Source organism: Thermobia domestica, chromosome 3 (genome assembly GCF_964235325.1).
Source record: "Thermobia domestica chromosome 3, izTheDome1.hap1.1, whole genome shotgun sequence".
NCBI classification, from domain to species: domain Eukaryota; kingdom Metazoa; phylum Arthropoda; class Insecta; order Zygentoma; family Lepismatidae; genus Thermobia; species Thermobia domestica.
Window position 1 is genome coordinate 624,254 of NC_137456.1, and position 19,633 is coordinate 643,886.

At 34.3% G+C, this 19,633-nt stretch overlaps 1 protein-coding gene across 6 annotated transcripts in view; it reads left to right on the forward strand.

Annotated features, from left to right (window-relative positions):
- The first annotated feature begins 7,443 nt into the window (after positions 1-7,443).
- LOC145682372 (guanylate cyclase soluble subunit beta-2-like) overlaps positions 7,444-19,633 on the forward strand; it is a 188,592-nt gene continuing 176,402 nt past the window's right edge. For 2 of the 6 annotated variants that reach the window (XM_081753951.1, XM_081753953.1), the window contains exon 1: positions 7,446-13,141. The gene's annotated coding sequence lies outside the window, so the exon portion shown is untranslated. Of the gene's footprint in view, positions 13,142-19,633 lie in introns of all 6 variants that reach the window. The other 4 variants (XM_081753952.1, XM_081753955.1, XM_081753957.1 and 1 more) reach the window with 4 other exon arrangements.

Below are 19,633 nucleotides of genomic sequence, written 5' to 3' on the forward strand. Positions count from 1 at the left end.
CTCAAGGTGGGTTCAAAGTTAATCAACATCCATGTCACTGTCCTCTTTCTGAGATTGCTGGCATGTATTGCAAGTAGTGGTAATTGTTGACTGCATTTGAGCACGTTTTTTCCACAATCATTACATTCAATTCGAGTTCTGTTGTTTTCCCTTTACCCGCAGATGCAGCAAATATCTCCTCAGATTGGTTAGACTGGTTCATCATCAGTAGTTTGTTTTCTGTATTGTGCCAAGCACACTAGCAAATTTTTTGCAAAGTTGATATTTTAGGAGGAGCTTTCAGGTTTTCATTTAATAGTTCTAAAGCTAACTCGGACAGATATGGTCTTCTTGTATTATTTTTGATGTTAGGGCAGTTAAAAACGAAACAGCGGCTGAAAAATAATGAAACTTATATTTACATTTATAAGTAAGGGGGAAACAAGAAAAAATCACGTTTTGGCTCCCTCTATCGGCAGATTGGCCGTCCACCCAACACTACCAACTTTGGGATTGTACTGAACGGGAAGTAATGTCTTTGATAATTTTCTCGCAGAGGATTGATATGTTTCAAAGTAGCGAGATGTTGCTTTAAAATGACACATAACTTTCTAATCCACATTTAGAAGAGGGAGATAAACGGGCTGTTTTCTAAGAACAGGGAAAATAAGTTTTCCTGAAACATCTATTAAAAATGAGCGAAAGTGAAAAAGAAATAATGTATGATGTCGAACGCAGAAAGGTCTAGTTTATTTTGTCCTGGCCAGAGGCTCTCAGGCCGGAGAGAAAATAAGAGTAACTCATTCTCTGGAAGAGTAATAGATAAATGAGGTATAGTGGACGAGTAAACGCATTGAACAGGGAAGTACGTTGATTATGTTGTTGAGAATTTATTACAAAAGAATTCATTAAAATTTTCTGTTCTTCCCTCAACTTGTGCACCTGATATATCATTGTATTTACAAGAGGTATGCTAAAAGTTTTAGACTTAGATCTGATAATATACCAAAATTTTTTAGTGTTGTTGATGCTGGTGTCTGATCTTTTTTTTAAAATTTAGTCTAGGTATTTGCTGCATCTCAATAGCTTTTTTAACATTAAGTCCTACATCAGAAATTCTTTTAAGATATGTATTCATTTGGAAATGCACACCACAGTTCCCAAAGCTTTTTTTTTTTATTTGGTAATGTGTGGCGACTCTGTTCGCCGCGACTTGTTTTAAATTTCATTGTTTTTCCCTTTTTGAACAGTACAAAATATTTATTGTTGCATTAAAAACATGAGCGAAAGAATCCAGTGCCTCGTCTATTGTTCCATCTAGTAAAAGTGTCCATTGTAACACCTGTTGTATTTTACAAATTTTACCCAAAGTGGCTTTCCTTCAGTCAGGTACAAACTTTCTTTTTGAGTTGCATTGGTGGCTTCTGGGGTTGGGAGTAAGATAGGGAACGGCGAACTCGCTGTCTGGGAGAAGGAACTCTATATGAGATGACGCATTCTCTCGGAAAAATAGAGATGACATAATCTAAGCTATTATTTTTACGCGAGTTATTAAAATTGTACTATCCCAAATCGAGTGCTTGTGAAATATTCGACAAAGGGATGTCATTTTCGTCTGATTAGGGTGGTCCTTATTTCTCAAGTTGTGTATATCTGAGACCGCACCCCTTAATCTTTTTCCTTTTAATGAGAAAAGTGTTATCTGTAAATTTGAGTTCGTTATGACAACGATAAATGGTGCCGCAAAGACATTTTAATCTTTATAGGAATAAGATTTAGAAAACAGTAGTTTCTTATGTTGCTCAATAGATGGCAATACATGCACAGACTTAGATTGTTCTACTAATTCCCATTTCTTAAGTAATTTGGAGCAGACTTATGAACAAAATTAAATTGGAAATAATAAATAAATGTCAAACAATTATTTTTTACGACCGTTTACAACTAAATCGTTCTCCCCTTTGTTGTTAATTACAACTGTTATTGTAAATACAATAATTTTAGACTACTTGTAACATGTATTTGAATTTTTCTGTTTTGTATTTATGATCTTTTGATATGATTGTTATTTTTAGGGAATTGAAGTTTCATTGTGGGTCTTAAATCATTACATGTGATTAAATGAACAAAGTGATCATTATGTTTTCGGTGTCTAGTGAAATCAGTTATCGTAGTGGTATTTACCTCGGTAATATGAGTGAACAGATATTGAGTTGTAAGTTACTGTGCAACAGACAAGTACTTGGTGCATTCTTTTATAACATACGAATGTGAAATTACCTTTAAGAGAGAATGCTCGGTTAGTAATTCGTGAAAGAGAAATGTTTTGGCCTAAAGCAAGAATACCGATCAAGGATACTCACCACAACACAGAAACTACAATTCCAATGGAAGGAGTAGATTCTGATGAGATAGTGACAGGATCTTCGAGAAGAAGAGGGAAAGTACGTTTTATTACTCCACAACTCGTTGCGGCTGTTGATCGCTATAAATTGATTGATAGAGCTCCATGCGCATATTAATCGCAACAGCAGAGACATTGGGACATAACTTCTTCTAATACTGGACGTATCAATGGAGCTTGTATTCTTCTTGAACAAAAATTGGAAAAAGACCTTTTATATTTTCTGTATAGGCATCACATTTTTTAATTGATATTAAAGTGTGTATTTGAAGAATGTGTTTCAGTTTCTTCCTGTCCAGAGGTGCCAATTTTTAAAAGTTTCCAGAACTTTTAAAAATTGGCATCTCTGGACCGGAAGAAACTGAAACACATTCTTCAAATACACACTTTAATATCAATTCAAAAATGTGATGCCTATATCAATTCAATATCAATTCAAAAATGTGAGTGGCCGAGATTTCAACACAACAATTTTGTTCCACGAATTTCTAATCGAAGTGTTAATTCAGTTCTTTGCAATATGAAGAAAGATAAGCTAGTTTTTACTGTTCAAAATTTCGAAATGCAGAGAAGATTACAGAGAACTTTTGGAGCTTATAGTAATTTTTCTAAGAAGTAAGCCTCCTGGATGTATTTCTTTCCGTTTCCCTGGAGCTGTACATCAGGCAAGGTGGATGGGAAAACCTTATGATGTTTAAAAATATTTCTTTAGTAATCAGTTTAAATTAAATGAGCGGGAAGAAGAAGGACTGCGTCAAGTGTGCACTTTTCCTGTTCTAAAGAGCTTGGTTTACTTGGTTTTCTTGTCCCAGTGCATCTCGTTCACCACATCAAGATTTACAATTTTTGAAGAGCCTTCAAACGTACAAACTCATAAACTCTGATGTCTCGAGAGTGGCTTTATTGAAGTTTTCCTAACATCTTTGGTACCTCTCAGAGGAGTGTGAGTACTTTTATTTTTTGACGAGAATGTCAATAATGAACAAAGCACAAACTAGCAGAAAAAATTAAAAATAGTGACGGTTTATATGAAACGATGAAGCGATTTGAACTGCGCGCTAGTGAAATAGATAATATTGAAGAAAAAAAAATGCTGATTTTGTGATAGGAAACACCAAGAAGTTCTTCGAAAGGTTTCGGATTTCTACAGGTTTTCTAGATCCGGTTTGTTGGTCGACAAATGATGAATTTCTTTTCGGGAAGAAAGTAGTTGATAAGCTGCATGTTACAAATCACGCTGCGGAAAGAGCGTAAAGTTAATGGAAAATCACAATGCAGTTCTAACTAAAAATGAAGAACAGAAACAATTCCTTTTGTAAGTGGTGAAAGACTATAGAAACTTGTTTCCAGGATGTGGAAAATCTACCTTGCGTAAAAACAGTTATCATTAAGTCGATCTACAATTCAAATATATATTTTTTCCCATTTTTTGGAATATCAGCCATTATCAGTTAATTTTTTACTTGTATTTATTAGCTGATTGATTTCTAACTCATGTAAATTTTACTAAGGAAGCAAGTGACGTGAGAAACAGATCCAAATATCTTTTCCACAGTGGTTCAAAACACTGTGCAATACCATAAGTACTATATATATGGACGATGATCATGATGCTTGTAGCTTGTTGCCTGATAACCAACCGGCTGTATTTGAAAGTTAGTCAATTCTGAATTACAGAAGAAAGCTTTATATTGTCCTATTTACATTTGTGATAATTATTATACATTTATTGACAAATAGTAAATCAAGTGCCATTGAAATTCAAATGGATTTCTTTTTACAGAAAACAACTGCTTTGCGGCATGGGTTAACGTTGATGGATTTTTGTGAAATTTTGTGTATCATGTTTCTATTACCAAAGGAAAAGAAATAGGGGGTGCGGCGGAAGAAATTCGAAAATTTATTTTTTACCATATACCTAAGGACCACCCTAGCGTCTGATGTTATCCCATGTTTACTGTAGATCCATATCTAAGCCCAAGTTATAGTAACCAAAATGAGCAACTTTGCCACCTTGTGACATCATCTGGAAATAAATTGTGGCACGTTTTAAGTAAACTTTGAGGAATGTTCTTATATGGTCTGCAGAAACACCCGACGAAGCTTGTTTTTGGACAGACTTACCTCTGCTCAAATACTTTCAGTCACGTACGAGATCATTCTGTGCTCTGCTGCTCCATTTATTTTAATACTACAAACAATCCGCGTCTATGGTCTTGCGGTCATTTTTCTATGTAGAGAATTGGTTGAGAAACGGCATTCCACTGTTCCTTACCGATACATTCAGACATATTTCACTCACCACTAAACAGACATATTTGCGGCACAGTCCGTGAAATTGTTTTTAATGCTTTGCATATTTTGGTAGTATAGTTTAAAGGTGGTTTTCTGTTCACTGCACTTTTGAGCAGCATTCTTCTGTACATCACCACATTAAACGCAAAATATGGAGCACCTGATTTGGCACACTTCTCTAGCGTGGGATCACGTTTTCCAAGTCACTCTTACTCATTTCTTGCCATCTGTGTTGAACATTGAAATTATATTAATTGAGTGCTCTGTAGCAATAAATGATAACGATATTTCACTCCATTTCCAACTGGAGATACTATCGAACGCAGACTCTAGCCGCAACTTTACTACTGGGTTCACAATGGAAATGATAAAGCACAGAGATAGCACAAATATTTTTCCCGAAGCAGGAGCACGAACTTTAACTTTTCTACGGTTTCATGCCTTCTTTTTGAACTTTATGCATAGACGATCCTAAGTACATACAAAGATTTGTTACTGCCAAACTTAACATTGTAACGTATATTAGCGTTTTCGTCGAAGAAAAAAAAAAAGATTTTTGATGGAACTGAAATATTGTATATTGAATGTAAAGGTAGGAGTTAAGTAATACGGCTTCTACTTAGAGATGCAAAAAAGCCGGCTTTTTTGAATCGATGGTTTTTTTCACATAAAAAGCCGGCTTTTTGGGAAAAAAACGAGAATTTTGGAAATTTTGGCTTTTTTCATTTTCATGATTTTTCTATCTAAATAGCTTTCTTATAGTATATTCTATACTTAGATAGGAATTCCATGACCTAAATGCCATATTTCACTCTAAAATTCACCATCAAGATGGATGGAGCACGTGTTTTACGAATTAAAGCTAACATGAAGAATGTAAGTATTTGAGGGCAATTTTAGAGGCTATTTAACTATTGAGTTATAGATATTTTTTTCTTCTCGATATCATTTCAGTTTGTCGTCTGTTTCATTTCTAAGAGCTTAGTACTCTAGCTTCTAACGCAGAAGTTAAACTTACGTTTTTCTATATATCCGTCAAAGCGTACGTTTTTCAATATATCCGTCTAACCGTACTTCCACATTTCTGTTATACTGTAGCTGTGCAACGATTTAGCAATAATTTTGCGGATACAACCTTGAATACTAATTTATACAAATAATCAGTAGCGGATTTAGAAACGTACTTTGGGACGGGTTTCTCTGATTGTTTCATTTTCTAAAATCTCCTAATTTTATTTGGGAGGAGCTTGAAGTTTATGAGTACAGGCATAACTAATACTGTATTTCGTTTCGTTCATATATTTAGCGATAATCTTCCGGATACAACCTTGAAGATCATTTTATACTGAGAATCAGTGGCGGATTTAGAAATGTATTTTGGGAGGGTTTTTTTCTTACTAATGTTTAGTTTTTCTAAACATTCGTAATTTTTATTTGACGCCAGCTTAAAGTTTATGAGTAAAGGCATAACTAATAGATATTTCGTTTGTTTTAGACATTCCGTAATTTTGGGGAACAGGCTCCAGTCCCCCCTAACCCTCGCAAAGCCATCACTGCTGGTAATTAGTAATAATAACGATTTAAAAACAATAAGAAATGAAGTCAGCCAACTCACAGTACACGCACTATTTCTACTTCATAGATGGAATGAAGAAAAGTTTTGTCAGAATGGTCAAATGCTGAGTTGAATTCCGGACTTCTCGATAGAAGCGCAAAAGCTCCAGTCAATCATGTTTGTTGTGCAGTTGTATTTATCTTAACTTAAATATATTCCGTAGTCCTTTTTTATGTGTATGTTGGTGGGGTGGGGAGAGTTTCATAATGATATGAAGGGTGTGAGCCAGGAACATGGTAACTAACAAATTTTCAATTGCTGAGTTACGCAGCATCAGATAGGCAGCAACGCATACCGCTTCGTTTAATCCCTCATGTATAGACTTATGTGAAAAATCAGCTTTCCTACTGTCAAAATGGATTGTGCAGCAGAAAATTGCTAATTTCTTAAAATAGTAAAATTATGGGTTACCATGTTCTTATCTCACACCCTTCATGTTCAATCCCTCTTGTTAAAAATACAGAAAACTTGAGGACTGAATAAACCGTGATGGTGCTTATATAAAACTGTAGAATTTCAAGAATATACAAAACCAAAAGCTCTAGGTGTGCAGCCTTTAAGTGTATCATATAAATCTAAGAGTTTTTCTTATGTTTTATTTTAATTTTATTTTGTTCCAAAAAGAGGGTATGGAATATTTTGAAGTAAAAATACTACATAGAATTTTGCTACTTATTTGAGTATTTTTTTAAAAGAAGTATTTACTTTTAGGGTTGGCTGGTTTACACCAGCTGTTTTTCTTCTTTTTTTTTAAATAAACAACTGGTTTAAACCGAAAAAAAATAAAAGGTACGAAAAATGCGAATCGTGTGAACTTCATGGTGACGTTTCCATACATCAAACCATCTGCATTAGTTTTATTTCCTTTTCACCTTTTAATCAAGGTGTCCCATGTTCAATTCTCGGTCGAACCACAACCCTTCTTTCATGCGTAAACAAAGTAGCGGTTCGGATGTCACTTTAAGCGAAAGTCTTCTCCTTGATAACCTCGGTATTACGTAAGGATGTTAAGCCTGAACATACGAAACGAAACTAAATTGTATATTTCTGCATGCCTGAATGCCTGTTGTTTTATAAAGAAGCCAAGGTTGCTTAAATATACTGATATAAATTGACAAAATTTATCGATTGCCTACGTAGCTTCCAACATTAGCTTGGATTGTACTTTCAATGATATGTACGCACTAAATTTGTAATTTAATACCTCAGTTTTAGCGTACTGATTATGATACGTTGACCTTTAAATTTTACATGCAAAGCAATAACAGGATTTTTTCCCGTTATTGTTTTACATTTAGAGTAATGACGGGATTTTTCCCGATGGCTAGGGCGGGAGTTTCTCAGTTTAAGAAATTTACTGACCGGACTTCTTTAAGCTTATGTGACCTCTTCCAGCATAACCCAGTTGTTGCATAGTAACACCAAGGCGAAACAAACTTATTTCTGTCAATATGTAATATAAATACATAAAGCAAAATATCTAAACCCAAAAAACCTGGTTTAAACCAAAAAAGCCTAGTTTAAACTCCCCCCAAAAAACGGGTTTTTGGCATTTTCACAAACAACCATGGCTCTTGCCAACCCTGCTTACTTTTGTATGTAGGAGGTTAAAAAAATCTTATTATATACATTGGTTAATCCTTTGGAATTCATAATGTAAATATGTTGAGAAGTAAAACTGTTTGAAATATCTTTTCGAAATTCATGGTTTATTTTCGAGGTGTTATATTATTATCGGCATCAACCACTAATTAAATGACTTTTTGTGTTGTAGAGAAGCGAAACAAAATCTGGTTTATCAATTTAAAGCAGAATTTTCAAAAAAGCCCAAAATTTTCCAAGCAAAAAAGCAAAGCAGAAAAGACTGAGTTTTTTTTTTTCAAAAAAGCCGGTTTTTTTCCGAGCCCTTGCATCTCCACTTCTACTCGCTAGATGCCCTTCCACTTCAGTTATAAGTGCTAGTTACGAGGAGTTCCCTCGAATGTCAAGAGATGGCAGCACTTGTGGCAGCCAGCGGGAGCTTGCTAGGTGGAAGCGGATGGTGGCTCGGCCACTTGAAGATTCGAAAGTGTAAGGGATAGTTGTTAGAGAGTAGTATGGAAATTAATCTAAATTTTGTTTCGTGGGTTTAACATTGAAATTCTATTTGGAAAACGCGTTTTGGAATTATCTGATGATTGACATAATGTTATATGAATTCAGTGGCTTTGAATGTAGTGTTAACCGTATATTTTGAAGAATAGATTATGTGTGATCTTTTTTTATGCTGGTTTGGTATGTAGAGTGCTATATTCTACGTATTTGAAGAATTGGGCTTGAACTTGGTACTGTGTTGGGGAATGAAGGGAGGACGAATTATTTAACCTCTTTTGGCAGTAGAAGGAGATTTGAAATTTATTCGCCCTCTCATTGTTTTCCATTATAGTGCATAAGATCCCCAATTCTTTGGTTTGGATCAAATCATATTGATTCGGATTTCCCATGTGGGTTCGAATCCCAATAATCATTGAGTATGGTAGAGCTTAACCTTTTTCAGAGCGCATTAATAATGTTGGGATTTAACAGAAATGAATATTCGAGTTAATACAAGAGTGGACGTATTACTGGTAATTCCTAACCTACCAGAGAAATATTGGAAGCTTTGGGAAAGAAAAAGTTAATTTTCAATATTTGGAAACAGTTCGTCAATGATTACCATAAAGAAGTTAATTTTCAATACTTGGAAACAGTTCGTCAATGAGTACCGTAAAAAAGTTAATTTCAGTATTTGGGCTCAGTAAGTCAATGTGTGCGGAAAAAATTGGATCTTTGGAAGTAATAATACTTTTCGGGTAAATTAATGTTTTACTGTTTTGGAGATTTCTTGAATATTTGGAAATTTAATGTTAATCTTTCGAGTTATTACTTGTTTAAAAGTTTTTGAAGAAGTTGGGAAATTTAAACTAATTACTTCGGGATTTGGATATTTATTGTTATTGTTGGATATATATTTGATTTGTAATAAATTGATCCAGTGGAAATTTGAGAGTTTTACCTGTATTTCCTAGTTCCAAAATTAAGCCTAATCGCTAATAGGAAAAAAAAGGGATTTTATTTTTCAGTGAATTTACTCTGCATGCCAAAACAAGAATCGGGGAACGGCCATCCCGTCAAAGTGTGCTTGTGATTGATTTGTATGCAGGTAAAGGGAGGAACTGTCTCTAGTAGTTAGGCAAGGTTTGGCTTTTACCTGTAGACAAGTTAATCGCGGGACCACGGTTGTATGTGTATGTTAATAATAGCGAATTTCGAATCTTCAAGTGCTACTTGTTTTGGCCATATACTTTTTTAAATTTGAATGTAATGTTAATAATAAAAACGCAGAGTAATATACAGGTAATATATGGGAAGAAAAGAAATTTGTGAGAGAAAAGTTTTTGAGGGTGCATCTAGCATAAGTTGGCACGAGTTGTTGCGCATTTATTTGTTGTTTGTAAAAGGAGAAGAATTTACGGATAATTTTGAATTCTGGCTACAGGAAAGATGGATAATAGGCAGAATTATGAAAATATTGATAATTTTGAACCTAGTAGTTCAAGTAGTGAAGAAGGATTTTTAGGGTATGTAGCTTTTGAAAATCCTTGTTTTCGGAATGTTGAATCAAATTTAGATGGTAACTTTGTCGAACCTAATCGTGGGAGACCACGGATACGTTCTTCCTCTGTTGCAGGCTTAGATAGACGAAATGTATACAGACATAGTATACGGTCTGAGCATTTAAATTTTGATTTTAATAAATTATCCAGCGAAGGGGTGTATAAATTGTTATTGGCCGAGACTAATCAATTACCTTTGGTAGACGGAACAAATACAGAGATGTCATTCCAGTTCATTTTGAAACTAGGTAAAATTGTGCGTAGTAAGGATTTACCGTATGATGTAATTTTAATAGCTAGTTTAGCGCGTACTAAAGGGGGAATTTAATTACCTTTTACAGTCAATGATTGGTACAGGTTCAGTTTGGGGAGACATTTGTAGACAACTTGTTATTAGATTCATCTCACCTTTGGCTTGAACGCAGTTTATGCGCTTGGAATTTTACCGAGTTATGAGGGAAAATCAAACACTGTATGAATTTGTGGAAGAGATATTAGCATTGATACATGTTTTGGATATGAATTTCGAGGAACCAGTTGTTTGTAATTTAATTTGTAATATGGTTAGTCCAATGGTTCATAAATTTTTCAACTGTAGGGGGGGGTACCGATGACTTTTGAACAATTTGAGGACGCAGCTTTACATTTGATAACATGTATAGATATAGTAATGATTATTACAAACTGCGGAATGCTGTCGGACCGGTAATGGGTAGTGTAAATAAAAATCCCCATAAGGGCATAACGAATAAAACGGCTATTTGTAACGTTATTAGTCAACCGAGTATAAATTGTAAACCCGTAAACTTGGTAGAAAGTAGATATTCAGACGGAAATCCTGAACTGAATCAAAATGTAATAGTTGCTAGCATGGGCGGCGATTAGGGGGGGCAAAGGGGGGCAGTTGCCCCCCCACTTTTTTGAAGTAACCCATTATAGTATATAGTTTCATTTGGAAATGTAAAGTTTTTGTATGTATTACTGGTTCACAGAAAAAATAGTCATATATAATATTTACTGTTGCGTGAGTATGTATTAGTTGTCTTCCGATGGAATTGAGAAAGCTATACAGGAATTGGGTTTTAATTGACACCGAAAATAACCCAAAAATTAACCTATTGGAGAACAACAATTCCAGCATACTTTCAATTCTTCTTACAAGGGCTCGATATGTTAGTCAGCCTCTTTGAAACTGAGAGAATATTTTGCAAAAAATAAATAAATAAATAAATAAAATAAATAAATAAGAAATAAATAAATTTTTTGCAAGTTATTCTTTAATTACACAAAAATTGACAGTTCATAAAATGTCTTTTCTTCTTTCTAATAGTAAGGAATATTGATTAAAAAATGGAGTATATGAAACAACTTCTACCTTTTCCATGATTTTGCAGTGTAATATACGAGTGAAGTGGTGTGTTTAGGGGTGTACGAGTGTACGTATATAAAATTAATTTAGTGAATTTAACATAATTCTATGTCTTAGGATTATTTTGTATAACTGGGGTGTGAAGTAATTCTAAGTATTGTGCTTTGATGTGGTCCAAAAAAGTGAAAACTGCTACTAATGGCAACGAACATGTTTCGGGAGTCTACAAAAGTAAATTATCTTTAAATGTAGCATATGCTTGTAGTATGCACTGTCTTTCATTTTCTAAGAGTAATAACACACATTTAATAGCATGTGTGGAATTAAAATTTTAATTCGTTGTTTAATCCCAGTTTCAATGTAATTTCTGCAAAACAAGCCTCATTATTCATTACTATGATTAATATTATCCATTCTATTTATTTGTTTTTCAAATTTGTTATTTAATAATCTGATCTCACAATTTTCTAGACAGAGTTTTGAGATGTTCATGAGCAAGGAATCAAATTTCTTCTTACGCTTCGTTGTTTAAGAGTACAAAGAGCTAATACCTACTTCTGTTGCTCTCCCTTAAAGTGATAAGGTGAGTCCATTGGACTCATCTCGGAAAATAAATCAATTTCAATAGTTTACTATAAAGCATTATAGATGCCGCCGTTAACATATGATCCCTTTGTTTACTATCATCGTCGAATAAACAAGCAGCCCTGATGCATGTGAAATGTTTATTAGGTAAAAATATGCCTAAAATTCAAAATAGTAAAGAAAAACAAGTTGAGTCCAATGGACTCGCCTCATCATTTTGTGTTACAAAAAAGGCTTATCATTTTAAGGGTTAATAAAATATGAAATACAATATAAGGTATTTCAACTGAAAAAGATAGTATCCTATTAGTTATACAACCTTTCGTCAAACAAAGTGTTAGAAACAACTAGGGAAACTAAGATTGATACACAAATATTCAGATCATGTCTTGCCCCCCCACTTTTAACGTCCAATCGCCGCCACTGGTTGCTAGTGACAATACTCATACGTCATTAGGTAGTGAACAATTTCAAGGTAAAACAGGTGTCATTCAGAAAAATATTGTGACTAGTTCTTCGGGTTCAAATAAACATTTTCAAAAAAGGAACAGTGCTCTTGGTAGAAATTCGGAACATGGGTCACTGGTGAATAAATCTGGTTTCCAAACTGTAAATTCTTCACAATATAATAAAAACAATAGAGATCTTGTTTCGTGCCTGCATGTATAAAAGAAAAATTAGTCAATACCATCCTAGATACGGGGAGTGAGTCCTGCTTTGTGAGTGAGATATTCTTTAGAAATCTGCAAAAACTGTAAAATCAGAGAAGTAGACGTTAGTTTACAAGTTGTAGGTCTTGGAGAACAACAAGTGACAGTTAAATCACGTGTCCGCCTATATTTTCGTATGGGTTTTGCACGGTTTTCTGAAAACTTTTATATAGTTCCATCTTCAGAGTTTGACCTCTTATTCGGAAATAGTTTCCATCGAAAATATCAAGCAGTGATAGATGTGTCCAACAGACTACAAAATTCAATCTAGTAAGTTAATAATTCCTATAAATCCCACATCTAACCTGCAACAGTCTACTCCTCGGACGAACTTTTTATCTTCTAGGGATAGCGTAGTCCATCCCACTCCAGCACGCTTGAATGGGGTTGAGGAGGCTGGTCGATTCCCAAGAACCATGCAAAATCGGACATGCAGATCAAGACAGCAGGCGCTAGGAGAGCAACAATTGGCTGCAGAATTGGAAACCTATGTCGATCATGAGGTGTTCCAGGTTACTGATTCCGGGCAGAATGCAGCATCTTCAGAAGGTAATTATAAAGTTTCTTCGGAACTTTTAGATAAAGATCCTGACTTACAAACTTATGTAAATAATTTAGTAACTTCTTTTTCAGACGTTAATACGGATCGTTTAGGGTGTGTGAAGGATTTCTATTATCAAATTGAATTAGTAGAAAATACTCCTGTTAAGTTACAACCCTATAGTGTACCAAACTATAGGCCCTATACAAAAGGAATTGGATAATTTTATTCAAGATTTGATTAAAGAGGGGGTGGTAGAAGAGATTAATGCCTCTCCATTTTCCAGCCCGTGTTTTTTAGTAGAAAATAAAGACTACGGTAAGAGATTAGTCGTGGCTTATGGATTTGTGAATAAGAAAATAATTACACGTAATTTTCCGTCACCCAATCTTGAAAATGTTATCTCTAGTATATCAAATAACCATATATTTTCAAAAATTGACCTCAAGAAAAGTTTTTATCAGTGCTTGCTCACTGAGAATAGTAAAAAGGTAACAGCTTTTGTAACAAAAATAAAATGTATCAATTTCGGCGCCTGCCGATGGGTTTATCAACTTCACCACATGTTTTGAGTTATTTGGTGTCAAAAATATTAGACGGCTTGATTGAGGATAACTTAGAGATTTTCTATGATGACGTGTTAATATTTACACCTGATTTGGAATCACATAAAAAACTGGTTTAGGAAGTACTAAGTAGGTTCCGGCAAGTTGGATTAACTGTATCACCTTCAAACACTATTTCGTTTCAAACCAAAATAAAATATCTATAGTTTCAATTCGAACGTGGGACGATGACCATAGATGAGGACCGACTTGAAACTATTAAAAAACTACCAAAGCCTAGGAATAGAAAGGGCTTGAATAGGGTGTGTGCGTTTTTTCAGTTCTTTTCTAAATTTGTACATAATTTTGCTGAACTCATTGCACCATTACAGGAGATGCGTTCCGGAAAGGTTCCATTTAAATGGACAAGAGAACACGATGATGCCTTTCAAAAACTTAGATGCGTTTTGTGATAAGGTAATCCTTAAGGTTCCTGATATGAACTCGAGTTTTGTTATTCATTGTGATTCTTCTTTGAAAAACTACAGTACTATATTGTTGTAATCGTTATTTTCGTCGGGGTTCGGAGTAACTTTTATTTCTCATATATTCCCCCTTTTCTTAGTTGTGATTCCCAGTTGCACTACGACAATTACGATTACTGCCCATGCCTACAACTTCAACTTACGATGACTGGGAGCATGGTAGATGAAAATGTAGACAACGTGAAATTTTGTTAAGCTACACATACGATGGAGTTAAATATTAAACATATAACAAATGACAAACTGACCTTTTCGTAGAAAGAATGTAATATTACTGTAGAAACACAAGTATTACAGGCATTTACATTTCAAATACATTTACAATTAATTATTTAGTATTAATAACGTAGCAACGTGGCGGATTAAATAGTATGTAACGTCGTGGCTTAAAATGGTAGGTAACTCACGTGTTTCTTCGGCTAGCCTGTCGAAGTTGCTCCTTGATGTCTTGTGTTCAAATATATACGCTGTTTCTGAAGTTGAAGTCCCTAATTGGCGTTATGAGTATGGGTCCTGTCCCATGGGGTCGTTATCGACGTACTATTAGACAAGTGCACTTATGTAAAAATCACTGTGAGAAAATGCAAACTGTCACTTTTGTATATAGAAAGGTTCACTTAGCACAGAACGTTTATATGTGCGTAACCATCTAGTAGTACCATAATTACAGGCAGCCTGAATGCTGGTTTTAGAAAAGGCGCGATACGCGCGAGCAAACGTCGATACCTTTGCTGTTGATTAGGCACACGGCGACTGCACGCTTTGTTCAATTCGCTATTGCGTATATGTTCTCCTAGCTGGAGCTCTCCGGTGATGACGTATGATAACAAGTTCACACTCTTTGGCCGAAGAAGTGCGGGCATTTTAAATAATCGTATCAGCGTTGGGTGATGACAAGAAGTAAAATGTCTTTGCAACTTTCCCGTTTTTTCCGGACTGAGAGCGTTCACAAAGGAAACCATTGTCTGCAACGCATGTCCATATATGGTCACAATCTCTGGCCTTAGCTTACCAACACAAACGAAGAGACATACCAAAGCAATGACAGAAGAGTTTCTAGAACATTTGGAACTATACGAGGGTTGGTTAATAAGCTCAGAATAAATCTATTTTTCCTATATTTCTTTTAAATTCGACGAAAATGAGGTATAGGACGGTGACAACCTATTGGGGCCTGAACAGTGTCCGAGCAAATTGATTCAATTTGTGAAAAGATCCCTGGCCGTTTGGAGGGTTAATAGTTCATACTGGAATGTCACTTGAGGATCATTAGGTTTTGGAACGTCCTATATATGAATGGACTGTCACTGAGAATTCACCATAAAGATTCGGTATATCGGGACTGCACTGTAGGTAATATACTTCACTAGTTCACTGAAGTGTTACTGGAAAATCACTATATTGTGGAACACGCTGTATATGAATTGAAGATCGTTGGGGACTCACTATGAAAATTCGGCGTGTTGGGACTGCACTGTATATATTACACTTCACTTTGTAACTGAGGTTGTTCACCCTGTATGACAATAAGCCACCTTTGTTAAAGCCACCTATTATGTTCAAAAACCCACCTTTTATTTTTATGAAGCCACCTTTAAGTTCTAATTAAACCACCTTTAAGTTCTAATTAAGCCACTTTTAAGTCCTGATTAAGCCACTTTTAAGTTCTAATTAAGCCGCTTTTAAGTCCTGATTAAGCCACCTTTAATAAAACGTTCATTATTATTTCACTTATTTGTATCTTCAGTTCATATTTTTTATTTATTTATTTATTTTTATTCATGTACTTTTTTTCAAATATCGGTTTCTCACCATAGCTATATGCATTTCAGTTTACTTTTCAATCATTTTTGTTAAACACATGACATATTGAAGTATGTTACACAATGAATATACAAATAAACACTAGTGCAAAAATACTTAATTCCTAAACAATAGTAAAATGTGTATACCGATTTCGGAAGTGTTCCTTAACAACAAAATAAACGATAATATCAGAATTCCTAATGTGTAATTTGTGTAATGTAATGTGTGTACATATGCACCTTTTTACAACAACCTTAGTTAATACTTAAATTCTCTAAAATAACATCAAAATGATTATATCAACTAATATATTCATACTGTAAAATGTTAATAATCCAAAAGAATTATGACATAAATCGCATACTAATTATTCAAAATACTGTATTTCAACTTATTAAACATCAAGATACTAAAAGAATCTAAAATCAAATATACTATTAAGTTTTAATAATCATATTGCTCAAACAACAAACAAAAGATTCATTGATTTGTTCCAAATAAATTTAGAATCACATGGCAACTCACTTTTTTTTTAATTATTAGCATTACTCACAACAAACGTAAACTTTTATTTTACTTATTTATTAATTGCAATAAGTATGCGGGCATCAACACTAGTGCACGGATCTTATATAACTGGCGAACATACGACTTTTGGCTGATACAATTGTTACCTAATCTCATTTTCAACAAGCATCTTATTGGCAAAGGCAAATTACGACTCCATTTTACGGGTATTAAACACAAACACATATCACCATAATAAGAGGGATTTGCAATCCACCTCTAAAACGTTAAACACTTAGAAAAGACGTTCCCTACTCATCTAGGAGCAAGCTAGGTATTCAGGAAGTAACAAAGAGTATCCACCTCCAAACGTGAACCGCCCTCTAATGGCCTTTGGTTTCACGTTAACATACACATACATCATAACAATAAACTCATATAAGAATGCCGCTCTATATAGCCTTTGGCATCTGGAAAATAGCCCTAATTCACTCGTAATGCTCAATTGCCATTCGGTTGAAAAACGTATACAGCTCAAAACCCTTTACACGCAATGATTTTGTTCGCTCGATGACCATTATCAATATCAACGTGACTAACAGATTTAACCCTAATTGCCTTAACATACTATAAGCAATGGGGTCTACCAATTACTATTAAATTGTACAACAAACCAATTTCTTTCCATTCTTATTTTTATTTATTTATTCATTTTATTTTATTTTTTTTTCAAATTTTCGATTCTCAACATTCTCAAATTCAATCTAAATTTCGTTACGTATTATTATTATGTAAGCTTATTGACAAGTGCTGACTCGAAACGATATTTTCTCTCCTTGCAAGCTTCCGAAGATGAAAACAGTCAGTTAAACAACAAAATAATTCGTTAATTCTGATCATTCTATTCCAATGAACTACGTAGCGAAAGCTTCAACTAACACTTTCCTCATATTGAAATGAATAAAACTCTAATAAAGTGAACCAAACTAAATTTTTCCACCTGTATGAATTATTTAAGACAAAACAAAACAAAAATAGGTATTCTCTCCTTTATGTGAGTTGTTGAGCAATAAATAAACTTGTAAAAAACTACGAAAGCAAACTTTTTTTTAAACATGCTTTCCACATTAAGACTACTTCTTCATTTCTAAATATCTATCTTTCAGGATAATAATTGGAATTATACGAATATACTATGTAAATATAATACGATACATAAACAAAGTTCAAATTCTAGTTGTACTTTCTCATTAAATATGCAAAATCTACTTATGAAATTAACAAAATTCAAAACGAAACAAAGTCTACCTATATACTAACATTTTTACGTATTGTATCATAATATGCAAAACAATTAAAATTACTATCTATATACATGGGTTACACGGCGGTTAAGCCTTTCGAAGTGCCATCCTGAGTGTCATTGGTTGACAACACAGGTTGTAAACCGTCAATTAAACAAAAATATAGGTCAATAAATGGGTCCCGAAGACCAAAAGGCACCGACTTACTATCTAACGTAGCTGGAGTGTGCGGGGTCGCTGAACTCCCCGACGATTTGAATAAATCGCTCCTGCACTAAATCCTAGTCCCTCCCAGCTGAATGCTTCACGCATTAAAGCTATGTCATAATCGGGTAAATTTTTCCAATCCCAATTGGACTGTCAGTATCTAGACCTAAAGAAGGTGCTTTAAAAAAATAAACATATGAAAAGGACAATAAGAATACCCTGGGGGGGGTGAAATTCGATACTACAGCCCTGCATCTCAGTATCATCAATCACTCAATAACTATTAATTATTTTAGGCCCACTCATACCTACAAAATTAGTAGGTTTACAAAAATATGCTTTTTAAAGAGCGCTAGCCGATACGAAAATGTGCGGCCTTCTGGCAAAGTGTATTTGTCAACTCCGGGTATCGTCACATCCGAGATTAAGTCACAATCGGGAATAAATCAGTACATTTGACCATATCGGGTTGTGACCATATCACTTACAATCGAAATGCCATATTCGTTATTCAATTAATTTTACTTTAATAATTATTATTCACATTTTCCTCAATTTTTAAAACACGCTTATTGCAAAATTTAAAACAATATTTATCAAATTTTGTCTAAGGTCAAACCGATAATGTTAATGAATTCAAAACTAATGATAAATTTAATTATCAAATTTCCATAATGTTTATATCTTGTTCATTAAACATTAATACAGTTTAGCATCTGCTGTTACGTAATAAAGTTGATGTATTCTCATAACATAAATTTAATTCTGAAAAAACATTGCTTGAAATCCCAACTTAACATCTTAAGTTTACTTATTTATTTTGACCTAGCTATAACAATTTATCAACAATTTTGTGATGGACGTTTAATGGCAACTAACTGGGTTATGGGCACTTACAAACCGGGGCTAAAATAATTCGTATTGCGGTTGTCTTTAAAAAGACAGTTTACACAACATAAGAGGGATAAATTCACCTCAAAGCATGGGCGTTTCTAGAAATATTTCCTACGCATTCACAACATCCAACATAAAGGGGATATACATATCAACCTTATGGACCATTGTCATTTAGTAGCATAAACGCACAAAAATATAGGCTTCTTGCCTCCTCCAGCACCCTTGGCTGGGAACTTAACAACAACGAGGGAAAAATCAACCTCGAAAAACACAGATGCGGCCTTTCATTGCCCTTTGCATCGTGTACACTTCGCAATATACATAATTCATGGTCCTCAATACAAGAGTTTGCCTCTCGGTAGACCTTATACGCTATGATCGCATTTTATGCGAATATTATCGCTAAAATCCCGAAACTCAACATCGGTGCCGCTTTTCAATTAGCCTTTGACACCGGCATTAACCCGCAACATGGGAACTACTTATTAGCCTAATCCATTCTTGCCCAATTATAGTTCTTAAGTTACCACTAGTTTTTCGCCTTACATATCTCAGTTACTTACTGCCACTATACATTTCTTTTCAAAAGCATTTCAAACTGAACAAACTGATTTTCAAAACGTTTCACTAAGCTGAAACTGGTTTCTGATACAAACTTAAACAAACAACGAGAATACTTCAACATTGAA